We start from the raw sequence: 13,863 nt of genomic DNA, 5'->3' as shown, positions 1-13,863 counted from the left end.
CCCCCCCCCCAACCTGGCTCTGTAAGAGCAATAATTTCTTTCTATTGGCCTCTAGGGAGCATGGAACAATATCTAAGCACATCCAAGTTGGAAGTGAACAACACGAATTTGACAACTGCCAACTTATATAATGGTGATCATATCAGTGATAATGAAAAAACGATAACGAGTTGCGACGACTCGTGTCACAATGAAACATTATATGATGTATGAATTTGAACAATGTAACCACTAAAATTCCTTTAAGCCAGCTCTTAAAAGAATAGTTTATTCCAAAATGAAAATGTTGTAATTATTTACTGTTTTAACACAAAAGGTAATTTTTAAAGCATACCTTTTCTATACAAGTTACCAGTGTCATCTGCCAAGCTCCACAAAGGACAGTCCATATGACTTGGGATCTATATTCCACGTCTTCCGAATTGTGTAAAAAAAGAGAATAAAATTTCAAGTTATCAAGTTATCCTGAAAAACTTTATGTATCTTGTGGCCAAAAATCACTGATGAGGTGACATCTCTATTTTAAGCATACTTTTTTGTGAAATATGAAATGCTATCTCACATGAATAAAAATAAATAAATAAAAATGACAAACACACATAATAAAATTACTAAAAATCAAGCTACACTGTAAACCCAAATGTTCAATGTAATTAAATAGATTAAGTAAACTTAATTAAAAAAAAGTTGTACTAACTTAGATATTTACTTGTTTTAATTATTTGGAACTGCTTCTTGATGAATCAAGCACCACTCAAATTTATGAATTTACAATGAAAAATGAAAATCTAAAAATACCAGCGAATAAAATATTAACTTAAAAAAATATTAGCTTTTAGGAAATTGACAGTTAATGACACGGCGTAAATGTAAAAGGTCAACAACAATTGTAATTAACAGACTGGATAAAATGAAATGACATAATACCAACTTGCTCCAAAGTGCCATTTATTGCTGACATGGTTTGAAAATATTATTAATAAATAACATTTTGGGCTTTATTAAAGCCTTTAGATTACCTGACAAAACCTTTTTTATTCCAAATTAAAAGAAAGAAATGAAAGATTAATGCATGCGGTGTAGTTTAAGAGCACACCGCCGGCAGATCAGAACATCGTTCGAGTGTGTGCTGTTATCATGGGCTAATACATCACCTCCACCTTTTCTGTGTCTGTTGTCATAGTAAGCCTATTTTTCCATCAACCAAAACACATGCAAAACAGAGACCCTTTCCACTTTTACCACGAGCTTCAGCCATCTCTATGGCAATGCCTGTTAGAAGGCACCTTTGATACTGAGTTATGTGCAGCGACTGCACGAAACAATGGCTGTGTTTAACATTCTAATCAGCAGAAATGGAGCATTGAGCAGTCACAAAGACAGCTCCCATATCTCACACAAACACAAAGCCTCCGCAAACACTCCTGATTTGACTTACTGACACCGTCAGCACAGAAATACTGCAACATCTCATCTGCCTTTCAGAATAAGTTTAGAGAGGAAAGCTAATAGCAATATACAATTGAAGAACCTTATGGAAAGGTTCCATGGATGCTGAACTTTCTCTCACTCGAAGCAAAGCAAAGAACACTAAATCCTAACGTTGTCACTAATGAAAACAATTAAGGAGTCAGAATGAAACATTACTTGATACATTTTGGAGTCAAATTACTTAAATATTTATGTTCTACATTTCTTAAAATCCCATAAATAATTATTCTGAGTAATTAATACTTAACATTAAGTATAAAATTGAGGCTGTGAAATATTACTTGATACATTTTGGTGTCAAATTACCTAAATATCTACGTTTCTTAATTTTCTTAAAATTCCATAATCATTTATAAATATTCCATAATTATTTCATAAATAATTATTTTGACAATCTTAAAGTATCAAATTAAGGCGGTGAACAATAAGCTCTTGCACTCAAAAAAAAAATACAAATAAAATATTCTTGTCAAAACAGGGAGACAAAATCTATCTAGATAGATTTTATATATCACTGTAAAAATGATTTCTCGACTTTGCAAATAAAACAAAGATTATTGGAATACATTTTACAAGAAACTACTATTTTAGTTTTTCTATCTCAAAATTTCTCATATAATGCATATAATGTTACTTGCCATTTCTTTTGTAATTGTTTGTGAAATTTACTTGCAATTTCTGAGTGAGAATTTTTTCTACACCAACTCTTTTTTTCAGTGTAATAAACAGATTTATATAGGTGTCATTATAGGTTTATATAGGTTTTAATTGCTTAAAAATATTGTTGATGTGGTTTTGTTGTTTTTAGTAGTCATGTGTTACTGAGGCTATGTCTACATTAATCATGCAATTCTTCTGGCAGGATCATTTTATTTAGGAAAATATCTCACCATTCACTGACGCGTCCAGGTCGCACTCACTCACGATTGTATGTCTGATCTAAAACGCAACTGCCCTCATGTTTTGGTGCAAACAGCAATCACGAGTAAATTTTGTCATCTTTGCAGGACTGTGATATGAAGAGTGTACACGGATTTGAACGTGAATAACACATACATAGGCACAGTACCGGTATAAAGATATCTATTGATACAATATGTGTCACATAACTAAACATGCGTCATTATTTTCAAAATTCCACACTACAACACAAAAACTGCGTTTTCAAATTTATCCACTTTTTTTCAAAACGCTCCTTTTTCCTTGACAAAAACACCTCTCAGTGTGGACAGAAGGCCAAAATTAATCTGTACATTTCCACCCATGGCGCTGTCATTTTGATTTTGAGCAAAACATGCTAACTGTTCTGCCTTTGGCTGCACAGACGAACACAGAACACTATTTAGAGTCCCAGCCTCAGAGGAGATAAGAGAGCAGTGGATTTATTGATTTGTCCCAGCCTCAGAGGAGACAAGAGAGCAGTGGATTTATTGATTTATTTACTGTATATTGCTGCTGCCACACAGATTTCCTAGCTGTTTACCTTCACGGACATAACCGACTGTTTTTGTAACTCGTGTGAGTTTTTAAGTAAACTTGTGTGTGAATGAGAACTTAGTTTAGTACTCACATACTGTGACAGCCGCTTTCTGTCCGTGTGCTTCGGATGTGTGCTCTCAGAAAACTGTATATCAGAAGTTTAAACTCATATGTTTTAAAACGCATGATTTCAGTGCGATAAACATGATAATCAGAACCAAAACAGATGTTTTTAGCAGGTACGAGCAGTGTTGCCAAACCCCTCCCTCAGAAAATCTCTAGAACCACCCTCAAAAGTCTCCATTTTTCACAAAAAGTCGCCAAATATGAAAACAAAGTAAATACAGGTAAATTTGGTAAGTAAATATATATATACTTTACAAATGATGACGGTATAAAAAATATAAAAAAAGATTAAGTATAACAAAAAATTCTGAAGTGAAATTAGGAAATGCTTGTCCAGCACACATGACACGATGATGCACTGTGTCTCTCTCTCAGTATCTGGTTGACATGACTGTGCATGAATTGTGGTTTAACTTTTGTGTCCGTGGTTAAAACAAGATGTTCATTTTTGATCTTGATTGATGCTTATAATGAAATTGTGGTGTGCGTCATTGCAGGCGTGGCGTACTGGTGTGTTCTGCGACCAAAACAGATGTTTTTTAGCAGGTACGAGTTGTAATGGCGCAGCTCTATTCTGGAAAAGGGGGCGGGGAGCAGCAGCTCATTTGCATTTAAAGAGACAGGCCCAAAAAACAGCGTGTTTCTGCTTCCACTCAAAATAGGCATTTTCAAAATGATATAATTAATGATCTGTGGAGTATTTTGAGCTGAAACTTCACAGACCCATTCTGGGGACACCAGAGACTTATATTACATATTGTAAAACGGGGCATTATATGTCTCCTTTAAATGTTTAAAGATGATCACATTAGGTGAATCTGATGACACAAAACACCATAAATGTAGAGGAACATGTTTCCTCAAATGTTTTTAGTATATTCAACTTAAGGTTTACAATGAAAAAGTCTGTAAACTCATACCTAAGAAGAAGCCAAAATCCATAAAGCGCCTCTTGTTCTTGTTCGCGTAAGCTAGGAGCAATCCCACTTTTCCAAATGATCTAACAAATCAAAAATCAAAGATAGCACAAAAAGTGTTACGACACCTTTCAGAAAAGTGTCAAGCCAAGTTGCACACGGTTTAATTGGAGGCCTGACCTGAAAGTCTTGAATGTGCTGGCTAAAGGAAAGCACTCGATTGGACATGGAGACAGAAGTATTCAACATTTTCAAAGAGTGTTTCAGAGCTTTAAGCACAGCTTCAAGACCTTGTGTGAAGATGTCACCTTCATTATTGTGGGTCGATCAAGGAAATGCTTATGAATACACTTAGAAACTTTCAAAAGACATTTAATTTAGGAGACTATTTTGTCATTTGATTCAGTATGCCCTTGCATATTCAAAGAAAAACCAGTTATGGATAGAAGGCAAGACATCTAATTTACTGTACAGATACTCCACTCTGGCTGACCATTAACTACAAAAGATGCCGCTCTGCATTCATAGGATCCAGTGTTTTTCTCTGTTTGCCACTGGCTGTTTCTCTTAGAGTCCTGCGGTGAATAACGTCATTAAAAATGTGGTCTCAGTTCAGGGGTCATTCTGGTGTCATACATTCCTCCATGCGGCCAAATCAATATTTACTGCTGCAGCAGCGAATCGTTTCTTTCATCACTGGAAATAGATGCACATCAATAATGTCACATAATACCAGAGTATTTTATGAGAATGTTATCTGAGAAGATTAAAATGAAACCACTGCGTTCCACTTCTACAGTTTCATAGACATTTCACATAAGACAACGCTAGATCACTAACACAAAGTACCATGGAATTTCCATATTCATTTGAAGAAATTTGGAATACTATGTATGTAATGTAAATACCACAATACATGACTAAATGCATCATTCAGTTCCATGGTAAAAAAACTAAACAAAAACAAAATACCATGGTGTTACCATCACAAACTGCCACAGTACTTATTTTAGTGTAATGATAGTGTTTTATCAACCCGTACCGTCTTATTTTGGAAACTCTGAATCAGTGTCTATAAATAACCTGGCAGATAAATGATCACATAGTCTGGATCTGAGGGATGCTGTATATTCCCAGGTGTCAGTATCTTGTAGAACAGCAATGCATCTCATGAATGTTTTAGAAAATGGTTTACTAAAACATTCAAAACTTATCATTTACTCACCAAGTGAAACACATACACTACTGTTTAAAGGTTTGAAGTCAGTAAGATTTTTTTTGTCTCTTATGCTCACCATGGCTGCATTTATTTGATCAAAAGTAACATTAATTTTGTGAAATATTAATAAAATTTAAAATAACTGTTTTCTATATGAATCTATTTTAAAATGTAATTTATTCCTGTGAATTTTCAGCATCATTACTCCAGTCTTCAGAGTCACATGATCCTTCAGAAATTATTCTATTCTAATTATTCTGATTTGCTGCTCAAGAAACATTTCTCATATTATCGATGTTGTAAACAGTTGTGTTGCTGAATATTTTTGTGGAAACTTTTTTTTCAGGATTCTCTGATGAATAGAATGTTCAAAAGAACAGTATTTATTTGAAATAGAAATCTTTAGTAACATTATCCTTTAATGTCACTTTCGATCAATTTAATTCATCCTTGCTGAATAAAAGACACCATTTATCATTGCTGATTTTTAAAAAATCTGTTAACAGGTCATTTAATTCACAGTAGAGTGCCAAAACCAAATCAACTGTAAAAGTCGACAACTTCCCACCACAGTGAAAGTTCATCAGAGCAATAATTTAACAATGGCACCCTGTTACTAAAACATCATTAATATTGATGATGTCCTTTCAGGCTGTAGTCACTGTACTGTACTGTAAAGAAAGCAAGGGAAAAAATAAGAAACAAACAAACAAATCCATATTAGCAACAGTACTAGTGATGCTTGCCTTATCAGCTAATGCATTTATTTATTTCAGCTCAGTTTTAGATTCTTCCCACAATAAAGACTGAAATATAAAAGCTGCTGAATCTCATGCCTTGTTTGTTGTTTTTCCACAGGCGGTGTTTTTCATACGTGCTCCATGACCAATCATTTGGGAGAGACTATGTGGGCGGTTAACCAGGCAACTGAAATTTCACACATGCCAAATGCGATTACGATCAGATCAGATCAGTGCTGCTTACATTACTGAGTGAGCATTAATCCACACTATACCTTTGAGCAGTCTGCGTGTGTCTTACACGGTGTGAACGTGGTCATACAACCTTATTCTGAGTGTGTGGGTGTGAAGGACGAGAGGTGCAGAGTTCATCGCTAGGTTGATAAACCACTGCAGGACTGGGGAAAGGGAGTGTTTACTTATGCAGTGAACGCCTTAGTGAGGAAGAGTTTTTCAGGACATGACAGAAATAGATATTTATCAAAAGTGTTGAATAAGTCTTATTTATTGAACTGGGTAGTGCTGATAGCAGTTAAAGATCTGGGGTGGTATAAGAATACCGGCATCGACCCATGACGCTCCCAACCTGTATGTTATTGTTAAATAAAAAAACAGTTAAAAATTGTTTTCATTAACTGAAATAATGCAGAAATAAAATAAAATATAAATATTACAAGAAAAATTTAAACTAACTTAAACTTTAAAAAATGGCAACCTTTCTGAAATAAAATAAGTACTAAAATTACTACAATTAAAACTGAAATACAAATAAAATCTAAATAGAAATATTAAAAATCTAATAGAAATGTCAACCTGTATCAGTGCTGTTATTGTTAAATAAAACAAACTAAAAATTCCATTGAAATAGAAAAAATAAAATATGATTAGATGAAAATCTGAAACAAAAATTAGAAATGTTGCTAACCAACTAATGGAAATAAAACATATTGAATTACTAAAGTTACTACAACTAACACTGAAATTAAAGCTAAATAAGAAAAAAAACTTAAATTAAAATAAGAAAAAAAATTAAAATTAAAGTCAGTTGGTTCAATGTTGTTTGAACCTCAGCACTTCTTCAAAATGTCTTCTTTTGTGTTTCACACAGAAAAAAGAAATGCATATAGATGACAACAGTAGGGTGCATAAATGATGGCATAATATTCATTTTTGGGTAAACTAGTCAAGTCAAGTCACCTTTATTTATATAGCGCTTTTAACAATACAGATTGTGTCAAAGAAGCTTTACAGTATTAAATAGGAAAAATAATGTGTAATAATGCAAAACAATAAACACTTAATTTTCAGTTAAAGTCAGTTCATCATTGATTCATCATTGAACCTATCCCTTAAACCCCTGCATGTTCCCAAAAGATTACTGGCCCTTTAACTAAACATGCTATGGCAATGTTGCATGAAGGTCACAGAAATACATTTGTGGCAATAAAAGAGATAGTTCCAGCTCTACATTCAATCTGGAAAGCGTAAACAGATGGTATGCTAATGAACTATATCACTTGGTCAAGACGCTTAATGAATTGAATTATTTATTGCTATTTCTACTGCTTTATAAAAGCAGTTGGTTGTGAGGGGCCTGTGATTGTACTAGTTAAGGGGGTGCTCTGCTTCACATGGTGCCTAACGACAACCCTTAACCATGGTGAAATCATAGTAACACATGATGAGCTGTGTCTCATTTAGAAGGCTGTGCCCTCCGGAGGGCGCAGCCTTCTAAATGAGACACAGCTATGGTCTCTTGTGGCTTATTGCTTTATCTCACAAACCTGTTTACATCATGCAAAGTTTATAGCTGGAGGGTTAATATAGAAGGTTTGCGCTGATTTGTCATAGATGTGCAAGAGAATTGTTCTTTACTACAAATAAACAAAACCTGTTCCCCAACCTAAACAAGTGAATTACATGGAGAGAATATAAAGACAGTCTTAATCTTGTGCCTCTGGTTCTTTGTAAAACGCTCTCTGAGGACAGGCGAGTTATTTGCCACTGCTGGAAATGCAATTAGGGCTGCAGAGCTCAGCTATAAGTGTCAATCACTGCTGAACTATATTCCAAATATAGTGTGAGGTTAATGAACTAATAGCAGGCTGAGCAACAAACATGGACTTCAGTTAATTATCCACATTTAATAGGAATGACATGATGGCAGAACCATCACTTTACAGTGTCATGTGCCACATGTCTGTCATATCCTTCTAAAGACACTGGTGAATGTGTCAAGGAGCACCTTATGTTAATTATATTGACAAAGGTGCCAGTTTTTTCTAGGCTGTCGCTGTCATCTTTTTGTAGGAATGAGGCCTGGGTGTTCTTTTGTCTTTGTGCAGTGCAGTGCATGACACACTGAAAAAAATGATACAACATTTTTTTAAGGTAAGTGGTTGCAAACAATTTATTTTAGCTACATTTAATTAAAAAAAAAATGTTGAAAGTTAGTCAACTAAATTTGTTTATTTAAATGTAGCTAAAATAAATTGATTGCAACCACTTACCCATAACACCCGATGTACTTGCTACATCGCTAGAAGAATGGCATCTACGCTAATATTAGTCTGTTTCTCTCTCTCCCTGAAAATCAGCAGAGACCAGGACAACTAGATGAGCCCCAGATACAGATCCCCAGTAAAGACCTTGTCTCAGACGGCCACCGGGACAAGACCACAGGAACCAGATGAGTCCTCTGCACAATGTGACTTTGCTGCAGCCTGGAATTGAACTGCTGGTTTCGTCTGGCCAGAGGAGAACTGGCCCCCCCGACTGAGCCTGGTTTCTCCCAAGGTTTTTTCTCCATTCTGTCACTGATGGAGTTTTGGTTCCTTGCCGCTGTCGCCTCTGGCTTGCTTAGTTGGGGACACTTCATTTCCAGCGATATCGTTGACTTGATTGCATAGATACTATTTAAACTGAACTGAGCTGGATGATGAGATCACTGAATTCAATGATGAACTGCCTTTAACTGAAAAATTAGTGTTTACTATTGTCACTTTGCATTATTGACACACTATTTTCCTAATTAATGCTGTACAGTTGCTTTGACACAGTCTGTATTGTTAAAAGTGCTATATAAATAAAGGTGACTTTAAAAATTTAGTAAATTTAATTAATCATTTTTTTTTCAGTGCAGAAACTGTCAAAAGCCAGCTGATGATTTTATACAACATCTGTGCCGATAGCTGAGTGTTTGATAACTTTTTATAATGTGCAAAACCTAGTGAGCTGCCTATCGAGACTAGACAGCATTTCAGGACATCATATGCTGGCAGCATAATACGCTGCCAGTGCTGCCAATAAATGTAACATGCATCTCAAGATCATCAGCAGCATAACTGCAAAGCAGATTATGTACCCCGATACCAGGAAAAACTTCCTCTGTTCTAGTACACAATGCTCTTCTCGTCACCCTTGTTATCTTATATTCATAATTTTCTTCCTCAATCATCATTTGATGAATTACTGCTGCCATGGTCACTAGACACACAAACATCTCTTTTAAATAAAATAGTTTTACCGTATAACATGGTGTTAATTGTGGCAGGGAAATGAGGTTGATATTTGTCAATAAATCATGATCTATAATAACCCTTATTTGTTGAAAAATGGCATGTTTGCTGAAAAGAGTGATTCTCGCTGTGTCTGAATATGCCTACTTCCATACTATATAGTATACAAAAAACATTATGTAAAAAGTGTAGTCTGTCCGAATTCATAGTATATGAAAAACAGTAAGTAAAAAGTACTGGATGACCTACCAGTTTTTGAAGTATTAATGAGTATTAGTGGCAGTGAAATGACAACTGACGCTGGTTAGGTCATGTGACAGAGACAGCATGTTGTATGTATACCCATATTTATACTATACAGAACATAGTTTTTAATGGTTGCAATGTAAGTTTCAAACCAAATGTAGTACCTGCTAGACAGTATGTGATTTGGGACGCAGCTAATGACTTAAATTAGATGCTGAGAGTGCAGTGTTATTTCAGCACATTTAGCACTTGGTTATTATGGATTGTGGGTGGTTAGTCATTTTGATGCAGGATGTTCAAATACCAAATCAGTAATTGCACATTCTTTTTAAGCTTATATGACTGCATTGTTAGCTTAGAAACATGCTAATGTCAAATTCTAATTAAACCAATAAAGCTGGAGGTACTGTACACTCACAAAACTCTAAAGACTGAAGTTATAACTATATAATGAACATAACTGTTGTTTCAGGGCAAATGACCTTGTAACAAAGCTGATCTGGTTGTAGTCCTAAAATCCAGAAGAGGATTGGTGTTTTCAACCCATTGGTTCCTTCTGAAATTAATTGAACCTTAAAAGTTCAAATGGAACATGTTCTGTTCTGTAATTGTTGTTAATATAAATCAAACACTGTCCAAATAAAAAGGCCAGCCTGTCACTGCCAGTCCCTAATGAAAATGAATCATAGTTTTACTACAGTGACCATAGTTCAACTATAGTTTTTGTAACAGAACCGCAGTAACCTCAAATTTACCATGGTTACCACCACAGTAACCATAGTTTTACCATGTGTAAACAAAAACCTAAACTAATAATTTTCAATTAAGGATGTTAAAATGCCTTTCAAATATGTTAAGTGGGTATTATTACCCATTTTACTCTTAGTATAATAATTTAAAAGTTCAGTTCAGGGGCTGGTTGCATAAACTACTTAGACTAGTCTTAAAAAGTTAGTCATCTAATTTGTTTTCTTCAAGATTGGTCATTACTTTTTAAAGCCGGTTACAAAACAGTAGATTTGCCCAATTTGAATAAAAAGTAAGACTTACTGTATTACCTCTTGGCTAACTGCTAATTAGTCAAGCTAGTCCTTAAGATGCAGTCTTAACATAGTCGCTATGTTTATGCAACTGGCTAGATGTATTTTGGTACGATACTTGTCTTTGAAAGTAAAATAAGTGGTATCGCCCATCCCTATAAATGACGGTAATTTTCGTCAGTTACTTTTCATTAGATCTAGCATTCTGCACGCTTTAAAGCAGACACTGGTATGAAGTAGTGAGGTAAGATTGCATTTAGTAGAATACATAACCAATTCCCTTTAACACTAAGGCTGATGATACATGGGACAACTTTTTGAACAATGTTGCTGGGCAACTTTGGACAATGTTGAAGTCAAAAGGCAACCAGGTGAGACACAGGGCCCATGACCGATTTAAAGTATCCAGATAGAAATTTGTTACCCATTCTCAAAAAGAAGTTGAGCAATTTTGCCAGGCAACATTTTTTGAGCACTGTTACTTGTGCACTTTCCAATTGAGAATTGGTAAGAAATTTCTATCTGGATATCTTAGATTGGTCATGGGCCCTGTGTCTCACCTGGTTGCGCATTGACAGCAACATTGCCCAAAGTTGCCCAGCAAAATTGCTCAAAGAGTTGCCCTGTGTATCATTAGCCTAAGGCTACATTTACACGACAACAATGTAGTCAAAAACAGAAAAGGTTTTCCCTTGCATTTATAAAAAATTTCACGTATACATGACAACGTTTTGAAAACGATTCACGTTTACACATATCCGCGAAAACGGCCAAAAACTACCGTCATGTAGGACTTTTCGCCACATTTTGCGACAGGATACACACGGCAGTGTTCAACCGTTTGACGGCAAACAAAAGAGCATGGCTTCAACAACGCCGTCGTCTGTTTGCATGTATAGCATGACAAATAATTAACTGCACTTGAAGCTTTCAGTAAATTAAAAATGAAACACCCAAAACTGTATATGGCATCATAACGAAGACAAACTATATGTTTATATGTGAAATTCTGGAGGGGAAGCGAGGGGATGTCGGATGGCGTCACGTGGTGACGTAATGACGTGTGCCATTAATTGATCTATGTACTATAACATGTAAAACGGGAACATGAAAGGAATATTCTAAAAGCAACTCATGTAAACACCTTAATCGTAATACTGCCTTATACAGAATAAGGTAAATAATTAGATTATTGATGTCCATGTAAATGTAGTCCTTGTTAGTAAACAGTACCTGTAGGGAAATGACGATTATATGTTGTATATGATCAAAGACTATCCACCTTTTTCTTCAATGCGGAAGTAAGCCTATAGGTGAGACTTCCGGTTCATTAGCCGCTATAGGTAAATAACTTTGTTCAGCTAAAAATAGCTGGAAGGAGTGGATGCAGATGAGACCGGAAGCCAGACCCATAGAATTTACAAATGGCCGTGCCCATTTTTCGACAAGAAAAAGGTGGATAGAATACCCAAGACATGTCACTTATATATGCTGTGTACGAAAGCTCTAAAATGCAGCATTTCAAGACATGAAGGCATCAAGGCACGTCCGAATACAAATTCTGCTTCACTTCCTGTCTCCGGAGGTACCTTCTTCTGATCGAATTTTGAAGGCAGCATAGATGTATCCTTCGCTGCCTTTGATATCCCACAATCCTGTGCGTTCCATTCCGTGACGGTTGGGATAAAAAAAATTAAGATGGCGTCTGAAAGTTTGGTTTGGTGGTCAGTTTGTGTGTAAATGTATGTTTCTGACTAACTTTTTGCACTTTTGATGTTATTTCTAGTGAGAAATCAGTATTATAATAATTAAATATTTGTTTAGTTATCATCAAAACTCATTCTATTTTGTTGTAGATCATTAAACCATTACGCTGCCTCAGAAGCCTGTCCGAAATGAGTTTCATGAAGTGCCTTCAGGCAAAAACGCTGCCTGCAAAGTCATTGCCTCATAAGGTAGCGAGGCTTTCGGACGCAGCCATAGTTTTGAATGGGGAAAAATGCAACACTCAATATGGCCGCTCTATCGAACGAAGCCCCGCCCTCTGAGCGAATATGGATATTTTTCTTACAAAAACGCATCGATTCGCTACAGGAAGCCTTTGTTCACCCGGAGCCATGTGAGACACTTTTTTTTATGGATGTTCGCTTTTTATTACATTTCTTTTGGACTGATACATGCAACACCCGCTGAGTGGCATTAAACAGCTTGAAAGATCAAAGACAATTTTTAATATAACTACGACTGGATTCGTCTGAAAGAAGAAAGTCATATACACCTAGGATGACTTGAGGGTGAGTAATTTATGGGCTAATTTTCATTTTTGTGTGAACTAACCCTTTAAAGGGACTTTGATATGATGAGTCTCCGCTGTTGGTAGTAATATTGGTGAAGTAAATCCACACTTTGCTGAAGAAGCGTTAGCAAACTCTTGAGCAGCAACAACAGTACCATGTACTCCGCCATTGCTGTATATGTTTGTTCGCGCTTGCCTTTAAAATCGACACGTAGGCTACCACGCATGTCTACATACCTAACACGTACTACGCACGCGCATGACCTTGCACTTTGAAACCCGTTTTCAAAAATATGTTTTCAGTCCCCAAAATGCCATTGTCGAGTAAACGAACAGGAAAAACGCATAAAAAGTTTCCCGTTTTTGGCTGAAAACGTTGTCGTGTAAACAACGGCCCCTAAGACTAGTCTTTGAATGAACATTTATTTGCATGAAGTGTGTGTGTGTGTGAGAAAGAGAGCGAGTATGAATCCTCTTTATAATTAAAGTGAAGCTGCAAGTGTTTATTTAAAAAACATCGACGTTACCGTTACTCTCTCATTGCTGAGAATAGCGTGACATTGACAAGAAGTTTTTGTGCTCCTGAATGTTTCTCTGAATGTGTGTATGCTACAGTGAAGGTAACACATTAATATAGAATGGTGATTAAACTGACTGGAACTCCTTGTGCATTCAATGGTTTTAACGCACATGTCCATATTTCAGTCAACCAGAATCAAATGGGCTATTCAGACAGACAGTGGTATATACACTGAACAAAATTATAAACGCAACACTTTTGTTTTTGCCCC

The 13,863-nt window shown here is 35.7% G+C and overlaps 1 long non-coding RNA gene across 1 annotated transcript in view; it reads right to left on the bottom strand.

Annotated features, from left to right (window-relative positions):
- LOC107693104 (uncharacterized) overlaps positions 1–13,863 on the bottom strand; it is a 16,813-nt gene that overhangs the window by 229 nt on the left and 2,721 nt on the right. The window contains exon 2 of the long non-coding RNA XR_001634707.1: positions 10,100–10,102. This is a non-coding gene — a long non-coding RNA (uncharacterized LOC107693104). The remainder of the gene's footprint in view (positions 1–10,099; positions 10,103–13,863) is intronic.

This window comes from Sinocyclocheilus anshuiensis, unplaced genomic scaffold, assembly GCF_001515605.1.
Source record: "Sinocyclocheilus anshuiensis isolate Anshui unplaced genomic scaffold, SAMN03320099.WGS_v1.1 scaffold222, whole genome shotgun sequence".
NCBI lineage: Eukaryota > Metazoa > Chordata > Actinopteri > Cypriniformes > Cyprinidae > Sinocyclocheilus > Sinocyclocheilus anshuiensis.
Note: the sequence above shows the minus strand (reverse complement) of the source record. Positions and strands in the feature narration are given on the sequence as shown.